At 35.0% G+C, this 21,894-nt stretch overlaps 1 long non-coding RNA gene across 3 annotated transcripts in view; it reads left to right on the top strand.

Moving 5' to 3' along the window:
* LOC144302248 (uncharacterized) overlaps window positions 1-20,486 on the top strand; it is a 69,185-nt gene extending 48,699 nt beyond the window's left edge. For all 3 annotated transcript variants that reach the window (XR_013369084.1, XR_013369085.1, XR_013369081.1), the window contains exons 8-9: window positions 18,407-18,562; window positions 20,365-20,486. This is a non-coding gene — a long non-coding RNA (uncharacterized LOC144302248). The remainder of the gene's footprint in view (window positions 1-18,406; window positions 18,563-20,364) is intronic.
* Window positions 20,487-21,894: the final 1,408 nt, after the last annotated feature.

Genomic DNA, 21,894 nt, shown 5'->3' with positions numbered 1-21,894 from the left:
AACCCATGTAAAAAAACACTGAGTTGCACATTTGAGATTTATTCACTTTATGTACCTAATTGAATGCTTTTTATATTTCATTTTATTCTCCCATAGCACATACACAAAATACTTTTTTGAATTAATAAATTTTGAATTAATGTTGGTCCAACTTTGCCTTGGTTTATATGTGGGACAGCTGAACACTGTTGGAAAACTTTTCACAAGTACACATTTCAGTAGAAAAATAAATTCATGATCTTTATCTTCCACTAGACTTTAAATTCTGCCCTGAAATTCTTTTATAGTTCTCTATTCACTTCTTTTAGCAACTTTTTGTAATGACTACTTAACACATTCTTCAGGTCTCTATCTTAAAACTATGATTCTATCAGCCCTCTCTCACACTTCCTACGAGTATATAAGTCACTTCCCATCCCAAAGAGAAAATAAAATTGAATAGAATATAATTTGCCTGCATTAACAGCATAATTTTAAAAAATAAGAAGTATAAGAATCAGAAAAAGCTGCAACTAATCGCAGATGATATTACTAATATGAAAATACACAGAAAATATTAAAATTCAAAGTGGGTTTTACCACATTTCTAGACATGAGATCAATACAAAAATATCAGTTGCATTTTTTTAAAAAAATATTTTATTTATTCATGAGAAACACAGAGAAAGAGGCAGAGACACAGGCAGAAGGAGAAGCAGGCTCCCTGTGGAGCCTGATTCGAGACTCAATCCCAGGACCCCAGGATCACAACATAAGCCAAAGGCAGACGCTCAACCAATGAGCAACTCAGTTGCATTTTTAATGCCAGCAAAAATTAGTCAAAACTAATTTTTAAGTAAGTGACATCAAAGAAAGTAACTGAGCAAGGTGTTTGAAGAATCATTCCTTTCACAGAGGGAAAAAAAATAACATAAGGAGTCAAAGACTGGCAAAATAAACTTTGGATTTCTGACATCTAATTCAAAGCACACAGTAACCAAGTGACTGCTGAATGAAGATTAGGACAGGTAAGTCTCAGTGAGAGTGCTATGGCATTTTTACCCAGCAGCTTACCATTCCATTCCCCCATGTACTGGTAGCCATGTGGATGGTGGCGCTCATGCTCAGAGGTGTCTTGCTGCTACCAGAAGACTAATATGGACCTCACACATAAAATTCTGTAGTTGTGCATTTTGACCTGTCTGGTGGTTTCCTGAAGGACAGGCAAAAAAAGCTGATCTTTGGTTTATTATCCCCTCATCCTCCATCTTGGACTGCTGTGGATTTCTAGGTGCTGGTGGTGATGTCTGTTGAAAAATTTAAAGATGTGCATTAAGGAAGGGGACAGCAGATGAGGTAAGCAGAAGACGATCCAAAAGCCCAGGAAATGTGGAGTCTGAGGAAGAAGTCTCCTGATAAGGGCTCAGAAGGGGCAACACGTATAACAGGACACAGAGTGCAGTGCGCGTGCACAGAGCTGGATGCAGGCTCAGAAACAACTCAGAACCCTAATCCTGCATCCCTGGGCGATCTGCAGGCTCCACAGAGCAGGTGGGGAACTCTAAGGCAGAGATGCATGCAGTCTGGCTTGTCACTGAAGGAGTACCCTGAGTTCAAACCCAAGCTACAAAGACTGGGAAAGCAGTGTTTTTTTTCCTTTTTTTTTTTTTTTTTTTTTTTGGCTCCAGGCATTTAAGTAAGCCTGTGACACATGACTGGGTGACCGCTGAGATAGCAGAGCACACTACAGTGACCTTACATGGCAAGGAATGTAACTTTTGAAAAACAGTTTGGAAAAGTTACTAAACAAATGGACAACTCTAGTCTTAAAAATCAGCAATAACATATCCTGGAGAAGGGAGAGAATCTGATTTCTTGATCTACCACTTTATAGTATGAAATATCCAATTTTCTAAAATAAATTGACAAAAGTCCCCATGATGCTGATATTGGGCTTAGTAGACAAATACTTTAAATAAACTGTCTTAAACCTGACTGAAGTTCTAATAGCAAAAGAAGACCATGGACAAAGGATGAAAGAAAACCAGTAAAACTATTTGTGAACAGAATTAGCATACCAGTAAAGAGATACAAATTATAAAAAGGAACCAAATAAAAATTCCAGAGCAGAAAATTACACTAAGGGAAATGAAAAATTCACTGGAATGGCTAATAGCATGTTGGAGATAGCAGAAGGAAGAATCAGCAAACTTGGAATAGATCAGTAGAATTTAGGCAATCTGAAATATGCAAAAGAAAAGAATGAAGACAAACAGAACCTCAGAGAAATGTGGGACACATTAAGTGTCCCAACAAACCCATAATGAGCTTATTACAAGGAAAAGAGGAGGAAAAAGTAAGAAACACAAAATACACCAAAATAATGGCTAAAACATTATAAGTTTCTTAACATTTTCTGCATTTCCAAGTAGCTCAAAAAACTCCATAATGCATGCATGCAAAGAGCTACTACCTAGACACATCATAGTGCAAGGGGTGAAAGCCAAAGATAGACACAATCTTGAAAGCATCAAGAGAATAATGACTTGCTTGACACATACAAGGTCACTCAGGAGAATAAACACATGATTTACCATCAGAAACATTGAACATTAAAAGGCATCTGAATGACATTTTCAAAGTGCTGAAAAAAAGGGAAAAAAATCCTGTTAACCAAGAAATCAATGTCCAGCAAAACTCTTTCAAAAATGAAAGAGAATGAATGAAAAAAAAAGACATTCTAGATGAAAATGCTGAAGGAATTTTTTGCTGTCATACATGTGCATTAAGAAATATCCCCCCCCCCCAAAAAAAAAAAGAAAAGAAATATTCCAAACAAGTTTTTCAGGCTGAAAAAAGTGACATCAATGACAAATCAAACCCACATGAAATACCAAAAAGCATCAGTAAAAGCAATTATCTAGGTGATATGAGACACAGTAAAATTACATATCTCTTCTCCTTCCTTTTCTTATGCAATTTAAAAAGTAATTACATAAACAGTAACTATAAAATTGTTGGACCTTTACATTATAAAAATGAGCTATTCTTGACAAGAGAGGATGAGACTGATACTACGTTAGAATGTGGAAATAACATTACATGGTAAATCAAGTCCATAGGAAAAAAAATGAAAACCCAAAATAATAAATACAAACGTTAACACAAAAATTCTGTAAATATGTACTTGTTCTCCTTTATTCTCTTAGCTTTTTCAAAAGATGTAAGATTTCATGAAACAGTACTTATAACTATGTATCATTAAATTTGTAATAGTAATGGTTGAACAACTTCATAAATCTACTTTAAATATTTGAATTTTGTGGTACGTAAAAAGTATTTTTTTTAAGTAAATAAGGAGATAGTTTGGAAGACTGATTTTTCTGGGACAGGAAACAAACCACAGATATTTTAGAGATAGCTTTAAAAATCTAAAGAATTGACAAATGGAAAATAAAACTTTTAAAATTTGTTGTTCAATTCATTCATCTTTTAAAATACTTTATTTATTTATTTATTTATTCATGAGAAACATCGAGAGAGAGAGAGAGAGAGAGAGAGAGAGAGAGGCAGAGACACAGGCAGAGGGAGAAGCAGGCCCCATGCAGGGAGCCCAACGTGAGACTCCATCCCAGGTCTCCAGGATCACACCCTGGGCTGAAGGCGGCGCTAAACCGCTGGGCCACCCAGGCTGCCCTAATTCCTTTATTTCTATCTGCTAATTTACCTTCCCCATTTTAGAATTTCTCTGAGTTATGTTGTTAGAAACAGAGCATGGAGAAATTAAGTGAGAGGGATTTATTGCTGCTCCTGTTGCCATGTAGTAATTTTTTTCTAGATTAAAATCCTTATGAATTTAGCATAACATGATTTAAATGTGCATGTTATTTTTTTTTTAATTTTAAATGTGCATGTTAATAAAGAAAAAAAAAACTTAAGATTTTTTTTTTTCCAAACCATAGGCAAAATACCCATCAGATAGCTAAATAAAAACAATAAAATCACTACTGCTCTTTCTGGTGTTACTCACTATTGACCCTCTACCCTGGTCCTGGAGCGTGCCATGTACAAATCGACTTTTTGAAAACCCCATTCATCATGTTTATTTTGAGAGTAAAAGATGAGTTACATAACAGCTAGAGGAGGTTCCAATTAATATTTGTAGAGTATATCAGTCTCTTCAAATTAAAAAAAAAAAAGACGATTGTTATTTTAAGGATCTCTTCTAAGTAAAGGAAATACAGGAGCCAAATTATAATGCTATGCCTAATTGATTAGTAAACCCAAACAAGCAGCTCCTGTTAGTGTCCCAACTCACTATTCTGTTATTATAGGTGAGCTTTAAAAGGGTGAAGTGGTATTCATTATATGCTCATTCCAACTTTGCTGCTACCGCAGCAAGTATGTTATTTATATGAGAATGAGGCTAATGAAGAAGAAAAAGGAAAAATTGTATCTGTGGATATATGCCTCATGGTAATCTCTGTTCCCCTAAAATAGATACACCTTAGTGGTAGCTCTGATTTCTTAATACTGGTAAGACCATTTCCAGCTAGTTCTCTACATCTGTAGAAGTTGCCAAGTGAGGGGACCCTTGAATTTGGACATAGACCATTGATACTTTTAGAATAGCTGATATTTCATATGGATTAGGTTCTTCCTTGCATTCCTTTCTCTCAAGTCCCTAATGCCCATAGATAGCTTGATTAAGAGGAATTCCAATGAACCCTTTGGTGCTGAGCTTAGCAGAAATACTAGAGGAGTCGCAAAAGAAAGTGTGTTATCATAACAACAACAATAATAATACTGATTATAAGTTTCCACTTACTGCTTTTTTGTCAGATGAATTACTTACACTATCTCATTAGTTCCTCAAATGAGACAGGCAAAGTAGGTATTGTTAAGGGTGAATAAATGGAAAATTTAAGTTTTCTCAAATTCACACAGGAAATAAATGTAGAAGACAGACTCAGTTCACTATTTCCCTGAATCCACTTCAATTTGTGACTTCCAAAGTTGTTTTAGAATTGTCATCGCTCTCCCTTCACACACACATGCACCTACATACAGTACCACAGTTACATTTGTTAGTCAGATATCTTTGTCTCTTCAAATAATAAGTTATGTTTGTTGATGTTAACTCTTTGCATTGGAATGGGGAAAATGAGCTTTATCTTTTATCCTGATACAGTTAAGAAACACTGTTTAGATAAGAGAGAAGACCCTTTATATAAACTGATGTTTTGGGGCAGAGTTTTGTTCTGATTTTTTATCTTTTTTAGCTTTTTCTATTTTTAAAATTTAAGCTCAGACAATGACCTAGATTTTGGCTGTGATCACCTAGGAAATTTTAAGTGACTAGCTATTTCTAAGCTGATCTATTCTGGAATCGATACATGCAAAGGAAATCCACAATTTTATTTAAGAATTTTTAAAAATCTAAGTTCAGTGGTCACAGTAGAAAATGATGTTGGCAGTGAAATATATTCTCCTTTATTTTATTGTAAATCAGCCTCAGGAAAATATTAGAGATGAATGAAGAAAAACATTAGAATAACTAACAACACTGAGAAAAACACAGTGGTTGTTCTTGTACCACATCATTTGACAAAATGACATGTTGCAAGGATAACATATCTTAATGATTTATTGATAAACATTCTAACTGTAAAGCATAAGCAACCAATTATTCCACATTTAACTTTAAGATGAAAAAGTTTCTTTTCTGGAGTAGTTTCCCCTAAATGGTCAATTTTTAAGTTCTGCAAATTTGCTTATCCACTGACTTGTAAGCCTAGAAAACAGTTAAAGTGGGGATTTCTTTCACTTTCATGGCTGGGTCATTCAAGTTATTGTCTGAAGACTCCAATTGAATCTGGAGTAATGGGTGTAGATGGTAAGAGTTGGATACTCAATGATAAAGTATAGTAGCGATAGCTCAATTCACAATAGAAGATCTGGGACCTCAGATCTGGGGAGCGTCTCACTGGTTTCTAGCAATATTGGCACAGCCTAAGTCACTGCAGTAGGGATTATTCAGAAGTAGTGCAAGGTACATCTTTACTTATCCCCTTGCCCTCTTTTTATCTGTTTATCTATCTACCTATCTATTTATTCATTTTTAAAGCTTTATGTATTTATTTGAGAGAGAGAGAGAGAGAGAGAGAGCATGACCAGGAGGGGCAGAGGGAGAGAGAGAGTCTCAAGCAGCAGAGCCTGATGTGGTTCTCAACCTCAGACCCTGAGAACATGACCTGAGCCAAAATCAAGAGTCAGACACTTAACCGACTGAGCCACCCAGGTGCCTCTCCGCCCATTCTTTTTAATTGTCCTAGTGGGCTCAGGTCCTATCACTATCTTTCTGACTTTAAATCTCAGGGATGATACTCAGGCCATCTCTACCTAACCAATCTTTTTTGTTTCAGAATTATCCTTCTATCTTGTTCCAAAATCAGATGATTTTTTTTCCTTTTTTTTTTTTTTTTTAATTCTCTACTAAGCAGAAGTGATAAATTAACCCATCCTAATTGATGCTATGGAGCTAGTATGATCTCTCTCTTTCAGTCTGATTCTCTCTCTCTCTCTCATTTAGTCTCCTACTCAATCAAACATTTGATGAATCTTTTTTTTTTTTTTTTTTACATTTGATGAATCTATAGGGTATACCTGCTTTCTGCTAGATGCAAGATACATTCTAGGGATTTAATTACCTAGAAGGAAGTTCAGATCTAGTAAGATGCAACAGTTATATATAAACAAATAATTGGAAGATGAACGAATGATTATTATGATCATGGTATGTGTCAAAGTATTTAGAAAAAAAAAAGGATTTTTTTGGTCATGGAAACAAAGAAGAAAAACAAATTTTATTTCCAAACAATTGGAGCTTCTTTTTTTTTTTTTCAGGAAATTGTCATTAGACATTTAAAAAAATTAAAAAGTAAATGGAAAGAAAATCAAGGTTAGGTAATGGAAGCAATAAGAAGCATGGAGACATAAATGTTTAAAGAAACTATTCTCAGATTGTGCCCTGAGGATCAGAAACATCAACAGCATCTAATAAATTCTTAGGAATGCAAATTCTTGGGCCCCATCCAGACCTATTGAATGAAAAACTCTAGCAGTGGGGACTAGTAATCTAACTAAGCATGCCTCCCAGATGATTCTGAAGTATCCTTTGAGAACTACAGAGCAAGACTTAAAAAGAGTAACTATTTGGTATGGTTCCAATGTAGGTCACACAGCTATACGTTGAAAACAGGTTCGGATTTTATTCAGTAGGCAATGGGGAGAGATGTGCTGTCTTAAGAATAAGATTGACATGTTCATAAAAATTTTAAAATAATAACTCTGATGGTATAGTTGGCATTTAATCAGGCTGATGGAGACTGTAGACCATCAGTAGGATATGAATAAAGCTTTGGCACCAATAGTGGCAAGAAGGATGTAAGGGAGGGGATAGGTATAAGAGAAACTGGAGATGTAGAATTTCTCAGATAACTTGTATGTGTTTCAACAGGATTTTCTGGAAACAAGTTTTGCTAAAGCAATTCCAATATAGGAAATTGTAAGCACTGGACATTCTCATAGCGGGGATAAGGTCACTTGAAGGAGCTTTGTGCTACCCTGCAAACAACACTGACCTTCTTTTACTTAGAGCGACATGCAATATTCACCATGGAGAAAACAAAGCAGAGTCACTATTTTGTGCTCCCTGTGTTCTTCAAGTCGATTAGGTAGGTCTGTGCATCTCTAAACTCCAACTGTGGGTTCGATTTGAGTCAGCTCCCAGACATCATGTAAGCTCACATGCCTCTCTAACTCAGGTTATTGGTAACAATTAAGCAGGTTTCTGGCAACGTTTGAAAAGCGAATTCTTTTTTTTTTTTTAAGATTGTTTATTTATTTATTCATGAGAGACACAGAGAGAGAGAGAAAGGGGCAGAGACACAGGCAGAGGGAGAAGCAGGCTCTGTGCAGGGAGCCCGACGTGGGACTCGATCCTGGGTCTCCAGGACCATGCCCTGGGCTGAAGGCAGCACTAAACTGCTGAGCCACCTGGGCTGCCCGAAAAGCGAATTCTTAAATTTGCCTACAGAATTCAAAGAAAGGAGCTGGCTTTCGAGTTGAATTTTTGATATTTCATAGATGTACATTACCAGAAGAGGAAGTAGAATATTCTAGAGAGAAAAGCTACATGAACAAGGTTGTAAAATGGGTAGGTTTTTGGCTACTTGCTGAAAAATGATTCTTAGGTTGAGAGGTGCTCACGCCTGTATCTTGACCAGCCTGGCTTCCCTGTGTATCATATTCGGGGGGAATACATTTAGAGGAAAGAAGGACAATAAACGAATGTTCTCAACACTCTAAGTAGGGGATGAATGATGATGGAAGGGAGTACCAGTGGGGATTATAGAGTTATTGCATTCAGAATATTTGGGTTCAAAATCTGGGACAGTTAGCATCTAGCCAGCAGCAAGCAGCCCTGAGCTGTTCACTTTTCTACCCTCAGAGGATTTACCTGGGTCTCTTGAAAGCAACTGCCGCTCAAAAATGTCTGTCACGTAAATTTCTTTTATTATTTCACTTTGCTTTGTAGAGAAAGCTGTCATTCTAATCTGCGAGGATTTTATTTATTCTAAGACCATCATGCACACAAATAACAGAGACCCCATTATTATACCTTCTTATGGGGAACTTGGTTTGAAGCTTTATTTTGGCTCCCAGCTTCCTCTGGGCTCCCCTCCAAATGCAGTAGTAGGGCAATGTTATTTAGTTGTCTTATCATCCCAGAAGAGTATTGTCAGGGAGAGCAAGCCAGAAGCTTGCCATGAGGCTGCTCTATGCTCAGCCTTCCTCAATCGGCCTCTCCCTTCCTACCTTACTCCCAACCACAAGATAGTTTGACTAGTGAAGGTAAGGGGCAGAACTTAAAACAAAGCCCAACTGTTTCAGCTCCAAACACATACTCTTTCTGTGAAATACCTAGTGACAGAAAAGCATATATGCAAGTAATAGCATATTGTGTTAAGTGTAAAGAAAGCCACCATTAAGGGTTGATTTGTAGCCCCCCCCCCCCCCCCCCCCCCCAGGAAAAAGATATGTTTGAGTTCTAACTCTTGGTACCTCAGAATAGGACTTCATTTTGAAAAAACAAAAAAAAAAGGTCATTACAGAGATAAGCAAGTTAAAAAGAGGCCATTCAGGTAAGCCTTAGTCCCACATGACTGATGTTCTTACAAAAAGGGGCAATTTGGCCACAGAGACAGAGACTCATGCAGGGAGAACAGCATCTGAAGACTGGTCACACAGCAAGGAGCTACCACCACTAGAAGAAAGGCCCACAACAGATATTTCGTTAGTGCCTTCAGAGAGAACATGCTGTCGTGTTTACCTTAGATTTCTAGCCTCTTGAATTGGGAGATGATGAATTTCTGTTGTTTAAGCCCCTCAGCCTGTGAACTCTGCTTTGGTAGCTGTAGCAAGCTAATACAGGCACCCGACTCTTCCTTAGTCTTACTGTAAACTTTTTGAGTTTACCTCTTTCGTTGATCCTACTTATGCCATGCATCCCTTTCATTGTTAACATGCTGCCAATGTGGCAATCGTTTCAAATCAATTCCAATAAAAATGAATAATGCCACAAAATCAGTTTTTTTTCCCCATTGGACAGAATAATCTCTTGAGATACTAACTTGTATTGGCTCTACTTCTAACTTATTATAGGACAAAAGCCAGAAATATTGTATTTTCTTGTCTCAAGGGAATGGGTGGCATAGGGTTTAAGGAGATATATAAAACCCAGACTAACTTGAATTACATCTCTAAGAGTGTTTATACTAGCCTCGTCTTACTGAGACGATTATGTCTGGTAAGCCAGAAAGGAAGGAAAAGGGGAGAAAGGAGAGATTTCTCGCAGACTTGGGATAATAAGAAGTTTTAGTGGATTATCAGAGACTTTCATCTGTTTGAAGAGCTCTTGAGGAGGGCAAAACCTCATTGTGAAATAGTTGTGCATGTGAGTGGGTTAAATAAAGCCTAAACATAAAGGTTCTCAACCTCATTCACTGTTGCTCACCAATGATAAAATTCTAAAGATGTCCAGGAACATTCTTGTTCCCTGGTTACTGAACCCAACAACTATAGTAGGTACTGCTGTGAAGTGACTTTGCAGATGTATTTAAGGTACCCACCTTAAAATAGGAAGATTATTCGGGTTAACTGGGTGAGTCCATCTAATCACATGAGACCTTAAAACCCGAAGCAAAACAAAACAAAAACCTCTGGCTGGGGTCTTCTGTGGCAGAAGACAGCAGCAGAAGTAAAGGTGAAAAACAGAATCTGTGTGAGAAGGATTTTTATACTTTCAGTGGCATTCAGATTCAGGGCCTATTACCTAAAAGACACCCCCAAGAGCTAAGGGGAGCCACCAGCTGACAGCCAGCAAGGAAACTAGCCCTCAGTCTTTAACTGCATGGTACTGGATTTTGCCAATAACCTGAACTTGCTTGGACATATCATTACTGAGCGTTCCAGAAGTCCAGCCTATTGACACCTGGCTTTCCATCTTTCAAAACCTGAAGTAGGAAAACCAATGAAGTCACTTGAGACAATACGTACACAGTATTTTGGCTCTCATTTGTGGTACTTTGTTATGGAGTATGGGATACCCCGTGCTTCAAGGGTGGCTGAGAGGCACAGGTGCCTCTACTCAAGGCACCAAGGGATCTCGGACCAAAGAGGACATCATCGCTGGTCACAACAGAATGATCACTGAAAGTAATCTCCTATTTGTGGAGCAAAACCCAAGCCTCCAAAACTCTTGTACAACCTCAAGAATTAAGAGAGGGCTCCAATAATTATGAGCTGGGCTTCAATTTAAACAAAACAGGGAAATGTTATCTTCTGCGTGTTTAATTTTACCTTTTCTTCCACAGCCCCGGGATAAAATGTGAACTGAATTTATTCAGTACTTTTCATCTTTTTTTGTGCTAATATGTCATATGTCATGGACTTCTATATTTATACCATGCGATCCACAGGCTCTACCTGGTTCCATCATGCTCACTTCCTATGCCCTCCTAAATGCTGCTTCCCAGAGCTTCATGTGCTGAACATCACCAGCATTTTTTTTTTCACCAGCATTTGTTAAAGTGATTCAACTAATATATTTGACCACCTACTACATTCGACAAGTTCTTCTGGTTCTTCAGTATGACAGCATTTAATTGTTTCATTCATTCTATAAAAATGACTATTCTGTTTCTAGTGTCTATCATGAAACTTAAACTAAGCTAAAGATGAATCTTACCCAGGAAGCTATATTTAGTAAGAATAAGAGCAGAGATTCAAATTTATGTCTGCTTGTTTCCCCTTCCAAGCATCTGCAGGAAAGTAACTATTAGCAAGAAATTCTATAGAAAAAGTGATTGCGGACCACTTAATGCAGTACCCTTCTCTGTGGTCTTCTCATTTTAACAAGGCACAAGACCTTAAATTACATGAATGGAAATCCAAGAAGAGTAAATTCACCCAAGCAGTTGAAAGCAGGAGTGCTATCCAAACATTATCCCAACTGCAGTATCATGCTACCAAAGATTATGTAGAGTGAGATGGGCTCGATTTCATTTTTGTTTGATATCTCTTTCCCCCAGAGATAATACTGCTTGTGACTTGGGTTCCTGTGGTTATTATCATACCTTCTGCATTGTTTTTTCTTCTTCCTTCCCTCTTCTCCATGCATCTCTCTCTATTAGCCTTTATGTGCAAGCAGAAGGGTAGCCAGCCCAGGCATGGTCTTCAGCACCTCTGGAAGAAAACGTCATACACTGTATGACAGCTGACTGTGCTGCTCAGACATTAGCCCTCGGGTGAAGACTGGCCATATCATTGTGAGCTAGCTCTGAGATATTGGGTGTGTGCCCTAACTACCCTATTTTTTTCCTGGCAATAAAGAACAACAATGAAATCTTCATGGTTTCAAACTAAAATGAACAGTCTGATTTATTTTAATTTATTTTATTTTATTCTTTTTTTTAAAATTTTTTTAAAATTTTTTTTATTTATTTGTGATACTCACAGAGAGAGAGAGAGAGGCAGAGACACAGGCAGAGGGAGAAGCAGGCTCCATGCACCGGGAGCCCGACGTGGGATTCGATCCCGGGTCTCCAGGATCGCGCCCCGGGCCAAAGGCAGGCACCAAACCGCTGCGCCACCCAGGGACCCCTATTTTATTTTATTTTATTTTATTTTATTTTATTTTATTTTATTTTATTTTATTTTATTATTTTATTTTATTTTATTATTTTATTTTATTTATTTTAATTTAATTTTATTTTATTTTATTTTATATTTTATATTTTATTTTTATTTATTTTATTTTATTTTATATTTTATTTTATTTTAATTTTTTTAGACATTGTATTTATTTATTTATGAAAGACAGAGACAGAAGGAAGCAGAGGGAGAGGCAGGCTCCCCGTGGAGCCGGGAGCCTGAGATGGGGCTGAATCGCAGGATCCTGGGATCATGATCTGAGCCTAAGGCAGACGCTCAACCAACTGAGCCCCTCCAGCACCCCAACAGTCTGATTTTAAACAGGCTAATACTTTTAACTGTCTTAAAACTGCAACTTCAATAAACTTCATTAACAGAGTGACTCCTGCTTGCAGTTTGAATTACAGTTGAATCATCTGCCACTTTGATATGAAAAGGTGTATCATTAAAAGTTGCTGGTCTGGGCCTTTAAAAGTTGGTGGGAAATTAAAAAAAAATTCCTGTCATCAAAGTGCAAATTTATTCAAATATTGAACTTTTAGCTTTAAAATCAAAGAAATTATCTTTTGGAAAAAAAAGGAAGTGGCAAAGTTGCATTGTAAAACTGCAAGTGAAATGGAGCTTTACAAAGCTGATAAAATATAGCATTTCTAGTTTGCTCAAATAATTAAATAACCCTTTAAAAAAAAAAACTTGACATGAAGCAGAACAAAATTTCTCAAATGTTGAGTATTTTGAATGTTAACCTGGGTAAGTTGACTATTGTACCCTTTGTTTCTGAAGCTGCTTGCGGCACCTCCTAGGAAGCGAGTATTTTAAACAGTGTTGGTTCAGTACAGTTACAAAAATCAAATGCCTTCTGATGATCAGAATATGTCCTTTGAAGGGCATTAGTTCCCAGCTGGTAATTTTCCTATAAAACTTTTAGCAGTGTGAAATCCTCAGAGAACTATGTGATACATCGTTAGATATTAGGAACCATTATTTCTTTATGGAATATTTGAAGCCAAACTTTATTCCTGAATAAATTCCCATCCGAGTAGTTAAAGAAATATTGGATTACAGTGTTCTGAATTTGTATTTTGGATCGACAATATATTAATTTTTAAAGATAGACTTAAAAAATGTGTTTGTGGCTTTCTTCTCAAACCTTAAAGATTTTACTGTGATCAAAGTACAGAAGTGACTAATGTTGGATAATTTTAAGTTTCTATTGCCACAGAACTCCCATTTTTTGTCCTCTATACTATGTTTCAAAGTAATTACTCCAAATTTAATAATGTTAGCGTTCAAACTCAATCAAGGCAGCCATTCAAATATTGCTTATTTCAGGAAATGGGCACAGGTGGTTGAGCTAGAGTCCTAAATGATCTCCTTGGCTCTGGTCTTTAACTAGTCTTTTGGCTTCTATCCTTCTGTGCCTTGTAATCCATTCTCCAGCAGTCAGAAAGGTTTTTAAAAAACTGTAACCAAATCATGTCATTTCCAAGTTAAAACTTTCAAGTGATTCCTATTGCATTTAAATATCATCCAAACTCTTTCCCTTGACTTTCGAGGCCCTGCATGATTTGTCTTCCTTTCCAACCTCTTTTTTTTGGCAAGTTATTTATTTTATTTTATTTTATTTTATTTTATTTTATTTTATTTTATTTTATTTTATTATTTTTTATTTTTTTATTTTATTATTTTATTTTATTTCATTATTTTATTTTATTTTATTTTATTTTATTTTATTTTATTTGATCATGTTGTGGTAAGAACACTTAATATGAGATTTATCCTTTTCACAAATTTTTAAGTTTATAACACATTATTTTGATGATAGTAGATTACAGCAGATATCTAGAGTTTATTCTTCTTGCATAACTGTAACTTTATACCTATCAATTAGTAACTTACATTCTTATAACACTGGCCTGGTTCCTTTCCTATATTAGAGCTAGACTTCATTCTGTTTTATTTCTGAAAAGCCCCAAGTTTGTTTTAAATTGAAGACCTTTGGACTTACTGTCTACTCTGTCCCTGCCTTAAAACTGAGTATGGTTATATCCTACTTGTCATTAAATCCAGTTTAAATATCACCCTCTCAGAGAGACCTTCCCTGCCCACTCAACATTAACATATCATATGTTATTGATATGTTTTAATATTAACTTTATCATATTACTTTATTTTTCCCCCTAACTTTGTTTGTTCATTAATTATCCACTCATTCTTTCATTCATTTTACTTCTCAGGTTCTCCGTTGCAATGTAGGTGGCAAGAAAGCAGGAAACTCTCTTTCAAACTCACAAATACATCTCTGATATAAAAAATACTTTCTGGTATATAGTAGATGCTTAATAAATATTTGTTGATTGAATGAATGGATGGATAAATAGATGGATGACAGTAACTATAAGTCTGTATTATTCAGAAGAAACATTTTTGAACTTTACTCTCTAAATATTTTAAAGTATATTCCCTAAAAAACTTATACAATATTATACCTCAAAAAACAAATATGAGCATTTTGTTTGACTTTAGATTTTAAAAATTAATGTGAACTGAAAAACCGATGGACTATTTTATAAGCCAAAAGAGAAGCAAATACTATATCTATATACCAAAATTATATAAATGTATATAATATACCTTCATTTATATTTTTAAAAATTACTAAAAAAATCAATGGGGAGATTAAAATATAAGATAGTAAATAATTTTTAATTCAAATAATAACTTCTGTCTGTTATTAGCTCTGCAAAACAATATTATGTACTTTTTCCCTCCTTTCCTCATTATTTAAAAAAAATATAGATACACAACTGTGTCTACACAATGTTAAAATCATCTTTGGGGGCAGCCCGGGCGGCTCAGTGGTTTAGTGCCTGCCTTCAGCCCAGGTTGTGATCCTGGAGACCCAGGATGGAGTCCCATGTCAGGCTCCCTGCATGGAGCCTGCTTCTCCCTCTGCCTGTCTCTGCCTCTCTGTCTCTCTCTCTCTGTCTCTCATGAATAAATAAAAATAAAATCCTTAAAAAAAATCTTTGGTTTAGCTTTTCTTTACCATATAATCCAATATTCTTAGGATAAACATTAAGAGGAATTAATATAATGTAGGTCTTTTGAGCAATTAACATATTTTAAACTATTTAAATAACTGATTTTTAGTACAATATGATAACAAATGTAAACGATAAGTTTACAATAGTCAATGCTTATATTATTCCTTTTATTCCTATTATTTGTATTCTTATTATTTGTAGAGCCCTGATTGAGTCAAGACAATCCCATTGTTCAAATGACAGGTTAAAAATCCACAATTTGTTCATTTGAACCTATGTTTAGTTGTTCCCTTTTACCTGTGATCAAAAGACAAACTGACCTTTTAACAGTCAATCTCATTATCCATGTGTAAACATTTCTATGGGCAGAATTCCTCACTGGTAGTGACTTAGATGCTTAGAAAGCCTATTAACTCTAAACCAATAGGGTAACACTTAATGAACTGCAGCAATAACAGTCCAAGTGTTCCCTTGTGAAATGAAGAGATTTGCTGCCCTAGATGTCGAAACACTACTGGGGAGGAATTTAGACACTTGGAAAAATACAAGGCACGGGAACAGTATCTCCATAAGTAAGGCGAAGTCAAGACTTAAGGCATTTTTTCCAGATCATTCAGAGTTAAAAAAAAAAAAAAAAAAGTGTTTGGTTATTGAGGAACACAGAATTTCTCTTCAAGTATTCTTCAAGGAGACAGATCTGTGATCTTTATTTCCCTAATGAATTGCAGTATGTAATACATACTAGGGTCTCAAACATCTATGAAGTGCATGATGCGAATAACTGCAGGAAGTATTCATTTCGTTTGACTCTTTTAAATTAAGCCTTGTTTAATCTTCCATTTTTTATAAACAAAAAAAACTAATAAGGATGCAATAACTTTTTGGCCATTATGTGTTTCATTTTCTAAATCAGCAAATCATGATAATTTATGTGTTATACATACGTTGTTTGATTTAATCTCATTTCACTTTTCCTATGAATGATTTGTGGCAGATTTGTAGAGTGAAAAATAAAATACATTGAGCCTGTTTTGAAAGCTCTACAATTTCATCAAAGACAGTTTGCATCCTGAGTTTTAAAACATAAAGAATGTTTCAAATTATTCTACTAGGCACAAAAAACATATTCCCAGAAAAGTTGCTTTTCCATACACAAAAGAATCAGTTTTATTTTGTTTTTCTTTTGTAAAACCTTTCTCATTCAAAACATTATTGTAATTCCTGAAGTCAGAAATTTTATAAACAAAATCCAATTTACACTATTGCTTTAGTTCCTGCTATTTTTCCATGTAATTTTATCTGAAACTTTTCTACTCTGTGTCATCCTGGACTGAAGAGTTCTCACATAATAGCCTTTTTCATATAACTTCTTTGTTGCTTTGATTGGTTAATATGTCTTTCTAGTTTGCTAATTTTAAATGAGAAAAAAAATTAAAAACAACCAGAAGCATTTCTTCATGATAGCCAGAATCCTGTGAAAAATCTATTGTTAAGTTTCCAGTATATGCCAATCATTAATTATGCTATTTTAGCTACAGAATTATAGGAGAATCATGTCTTCAAATAGCTAATAATTATCCTTGATTCTTGACTAGCAGTATAATTTAAAAGGTTATCTTATCCTGCAAGTGTAATTTGAATTATTATTTTTTCAAATTCCTTAACTGGAGGAAGTAATTTGAGAATCATGTCTACATACAGGAGTAACAGATTTTTTTTTTAATTTTATATTAATAGTGTTCCCCTAGCATACCCAAGGAAAGTGTACTATCTCAAAACCTAAAGAACTTCCAGAAAGTTTTCGTAAATATTAAGTGACATGACTAAAAGTATGTACCTTGGCATAGTAATTTTTATATTGCTGTTAACAAAAATATAATGCCCTATCTAATGGTAATTTTACAAAGTATTTTAGTAGAACTTTACTGAATACTAGAAGTATTAAAATTCTAAACAGATAAAGTTTGCAAAATGTAAGTCTTTTGCTTATGTTCTTATTTAAAAAAAAAAAGATTTTATTTATTTATTTCATGAGAGACAGAGAGAGAGAGGCAGAGACACAGGCAGAGGGAGAGGCAGGCTCCATACGGGGTAGCCCGATGTGGGACTTGACCCCGGGTCTCCAGGATCAGGCCCTGGGCTGAAGGTGGCGCTAAACCACTGGGCCACCGGGGCTGTCCTGCTTAAGTTCTTATTAATGCTTATTTGCTAAAAAGAATTTAGCTAACCTGATAGATTGTTACAATTTTAGAAAATATGCTTTCCTTACACTGATGCGTAAATGTTATACTATTCTGTACTTTAAGTGTGTTTAAGTGAATTAATCTGTATTTTAGGTTTTTTGTATATGCAGTTCCCAGGATATTTTGATATAAATTTCTCTATTAATATAAAACAAAGCTTTTTAAAAAACAAAACCATTAACGGGGGTCTGCTGAGAGGTTATGAATATGCATTTATACTTCCAAAGATACCAGATACCTTGAGTATTATTTCAAGCAGTCAGTTTATTGAAGTAAAGACTCATGCATTATCAGTTTGTACATATGGAACTATAATCACGATCAGTTTCAGAGAATTGAAGAATTTGTTAGGGTTAGAATTACAATAGATAACCCGTCATATTTTGCCTAAAATAAAACCACTGGGTATAGATTTAAGGACTAGGATTTTTCTTTGAAACAGCTTTTGTGTCTCCTTAACACACAGACAGGTGTGTGCTCACAGGTAGTATGAGTATATGATGTCTAGCACTCTTTAAATGAAATAAATAATTCTGAAAATATTTGTAATGTATGTCAAAGATATTTGAAAATTTAAAAACACTGCAGAAATATAAGGCAGTATTGAATATTGACTATATTTATAAACACAAATATGATATACTTTAAGTTATATTTTTATATATTTCAGAAGTACTCATCAGTCATGACATATTATATGTATTGTTGGGATGAAGCAAGTAAGTTTACTTATAAGTAAATGTACCTTTGCAAATTTTTGTAACTTATTATTTAATATGTCTAAATATTCATGTAAATCTATATGAAATTCTGACATTTACTCTTCAGACTTCTTAAGCTCTGAAATATCTTTTCCTCTAGAATCGTGTTGCCATGGTGATACCTCATCTAGTTTCGGACACAAAAGATTTAAGACACGTTCATTCCAGTGGAATTGTAGAATTGCTTAGAATATGGTTGAAATCTGAAAACTATTTGGGGGGACTTCGATGAATATTTTTCATCTTTTATAACCAGGTAAGAGTTTGCAACTTATTTTTAAGTGAAGATACTCAGACAAATGCTAGTTTTAAGTTTAGATGCCATTGATTTCAATGGGAAATTTCTTGATCCAAATGTGACACCATTGTACAATAATGCGACTTACAAAGTGTGTCATGACTTTATGCATGAAAAAAAGTTAATACGATTTAACCTTAGGCCAACGTTTGCTTTGGATATATTGCAGAACTTTAACCTTTTGGTAGTATCATATGTAAAATTTTCCATGGGTGTCTCAAAGCACAAATCTTTAACCTAAGGTAGAAGGAAGACCTTTTAAAGTTTAATTTTGAAATATGACAGTTGGGGCCAATCTTCTACTTATCCTTTCCTAACTTTGTACACGGCTGTTTGGGATGGAAAAAAAATCTTATTATTTGCCATAACAGTGAAGCTGAAAACATCCCAAACTGCAAGGACTCCTCTCCTTTCAGAGCATGGGGAATCTCAGAAGTACAAGTACAAGTCTGTTAAAAAGATCAAGAGATAATCAAATATTGTGTACTGTTTTATTGTTTGTTTTTAGATATAGTGAATTTGGATAAAGTAAATATTTTATGATTCATAAGTAGATGTTAAATAAATAACATTTCCCCAGTAATAACACACTTGATTGTTTAGTTTAGAATAACTTGTTTGGCGAAATAATTTATTTTCTATTTTTCTGTTTTAATTATTTTGTTTTATTTCATAAAACAGATTTGTTTCTGTTAAGTATATGTATTTGTAGATCATGTGAAATATAAACAGCTGACATTGAAATAACTAGTCATTGCCATGCTTGTCAAATCCAGGTTCTATGTCTAAATCTAGATTTTTTTCTTTTTTCTCTCTGCCAAACTTAATTTCTCAGTAAATGTCTAATATGTGATCTCTTCTTTCTGGAGGGAAGGTCATTCCTAAGAAAACTCTTAAAATAATACATGATATAATGCTAATTTTCCAAGACAATTTTCTTTTGAATTGTGTATGCTTACCTTGAGAAATTTTCCATTTTATCATTACAAAAACCTCTCAAGAGAGGCAAAATAACAGAGAGCTTACTGGCAAGTCTGAATTAATTATGAAGAAGGAAGATGAATATGATGGAAGCATAAAGAAACCTGTAAAATTTAATTTCCCCCAAATCCTAAGCATTACAAAGCAATTGCATTGAATAATATTTTTTGTATACTTCCATTAAAATGTCAGAGAAAAAGAAAAGTATAACTGTAGTGATAAGAAACAGGGCTTAGGTCTCTGTTTTCAGTAGTGATAAAAATCTTTTTTTCCCCCTACAAACTTTAAATGATTTTTACCATAGGAAGCAGTAAAAGTCTTGAATTTTGAATAAATAAGAAAATGTCACTTAGCTCAGAGTCTGCATTGGCCCAAGTGTTCGTTCTTAAATTATGGTAAGCAGAATCTCCTACTTGCCTGCTACATCTCTCAAAAATGTGACTCACACAGCCCCTCCCAAAAAAACAGTTCAAAAAGTTTCTTTGAACTTCATAAGTGAATGATTTCTTATATAACTGCAATAAAACCTCTGGGAAAGAGCCTATTATGAGCACTGTGTCAGCAATTTTAGCTTATTGCACATGACTTGTTCTCTTTTCCACATAACTATTTAATGAATTTAAAATTCAGATTGTATAATGCTATAGCTGATAGAAGCCCTGAGTTTTTTATTGGCATTTAAAGAATTAAGATTACCAATTACTTTGGGAAGAAGATTTAATGAATGAAATAATTCTTAAATGATGCTGAGTGGCATTTGCCTCTTGTCATTTCCCTAGGACTAGCACCGGACGATACCTGTCCAAAATGTGTTTATGGATTCCGAGGTCCTGGAGCTACAAGCATGTTTGTAATTGTTGGTCATGAATTAAAATTACTAGCCACCATATGCCAAAAAGGGAAATGGAATCACTGAGAGGGTCCAACATAGTATTCTAGGTTTGTTGTTGTCATGATTGCTAAGTATTCAGCAGAGGAGGACCTAAGGAAACAAAGAATTGTCTATTGCAGTTGAGCTGGAAAATAGGGTGAAAAGTGTTAATTGTCCAAACCAAGATATAGTTTTTACACAGAAAGAGAAGGGCTTACATTCTGTCGATGTAATGCAATCGAAGGGGAAAGTAGAGGAATTAAGAGTTTAAAATGGCTTAACATTGCTATTTACTGTTTACCTTTGACAAGACCTTTGCCTTTTTTGAAAGTACATTGACTTTTGGGAAATGGGAAATTGCTACCATCTTTCCATACAAGATAGTCCTGATAGTTAAAAGAAGGTGCACACACACACACACACACACAGCAAAATTATGAGTATTTTATTGTGTGAAAATAGCTATCAATACAAGCTATTTCACCCAGAGGAACTGTCAGGTATCAGGTATTTTCCCCACATTTAATTCTGGCATTAGGCATGTAACTGACAAAGGCAAGGAACTGATTCTTCCTTAGAGCCCCCAGAAGCTGTGTAGCCCTGCCAACACCGTGGTTTTAGCTCAGTGTGGCCCAAGTCAGGCTTGTAACTTCTACAGAACTGTAAGATAGAGAATTGCTCTTATAGGCTACTACGTTTGTGGTAGTTTGTTTTGGCAGCCACAGAAAAATAATACATACCTACACAGTGGCATATTTATTTATGTAGAAACTTAAAAGTTGAGAAGAATAAAAAATACAATGTAATGAAAGAGAAAACGAAGTGTAACAGAATCAAGTGAGCAAGAATTTAGAATTCTAATAATAAATAAGTGCCATTTTTTGTTTTCCATGTCACTGAGGTGTAATTTTGGTTTTTCCATTGCATTTCAGTTTTATCCCCAAAATATATTTCTAAGAATGTGTAACTCTTTCTTCCTTCTTCCTTCCTTTCTTCCTCCCTTCCTTTCTTTCTTTCTTTCTTTCTTTCTTTCTTTCTTTCTTCTCTTCTTTCTTTCTTTCTTTTTTCTTTCTTCTTTCTTTCTTCTTTCTTTCTTCTTTTTCTTTTTTTCTTTCTCTTTCTTTCTTTCTTTCTTTCTTTCTTTCTTTCTTTCTTTCTTTCTTCTTTCTTTCTTTTTCTTCTTTCTTCTTTCTTATTTTCTTTCTTTTTAAAGATTTTATTTATTCATGAGAGACACAGAGAAATAAAGAGGCAGAGAGACACAGGCAAAGGGAGAAGTAGGCTCCCCGCAAGGAGCCCAATGCAGGATTGATCCCAGCATCCCAGGTCACGCCCTGAGCCAAAGGCAGATGCTCAACCACTTGAGCCACCCAGGTGCCCAAGTCGTTCTTTATTTAAAACGGAGTTAGCTTCCTAAAGATTCAGTGAATAAAATATG

The sequence above is a fragment of the Canis aureus genome, chromosome 31, assembly GCF_053574225.1.
Source record: "Canis aureus isolate CA01 chromosome 31, VMU_Caureus_v.1.0, whole genome shotgun sequence".
NCBI lineage: Eukaryota > Metazoa > Chordata > Mammalia > Carnivora > Canidae > Canis > Canis aureus.
The sequence above is the reverse complement of the archived record's forward strand: the minus strand, read 5'-3'. Positions and strand labels throughout refer to the sequence as shown.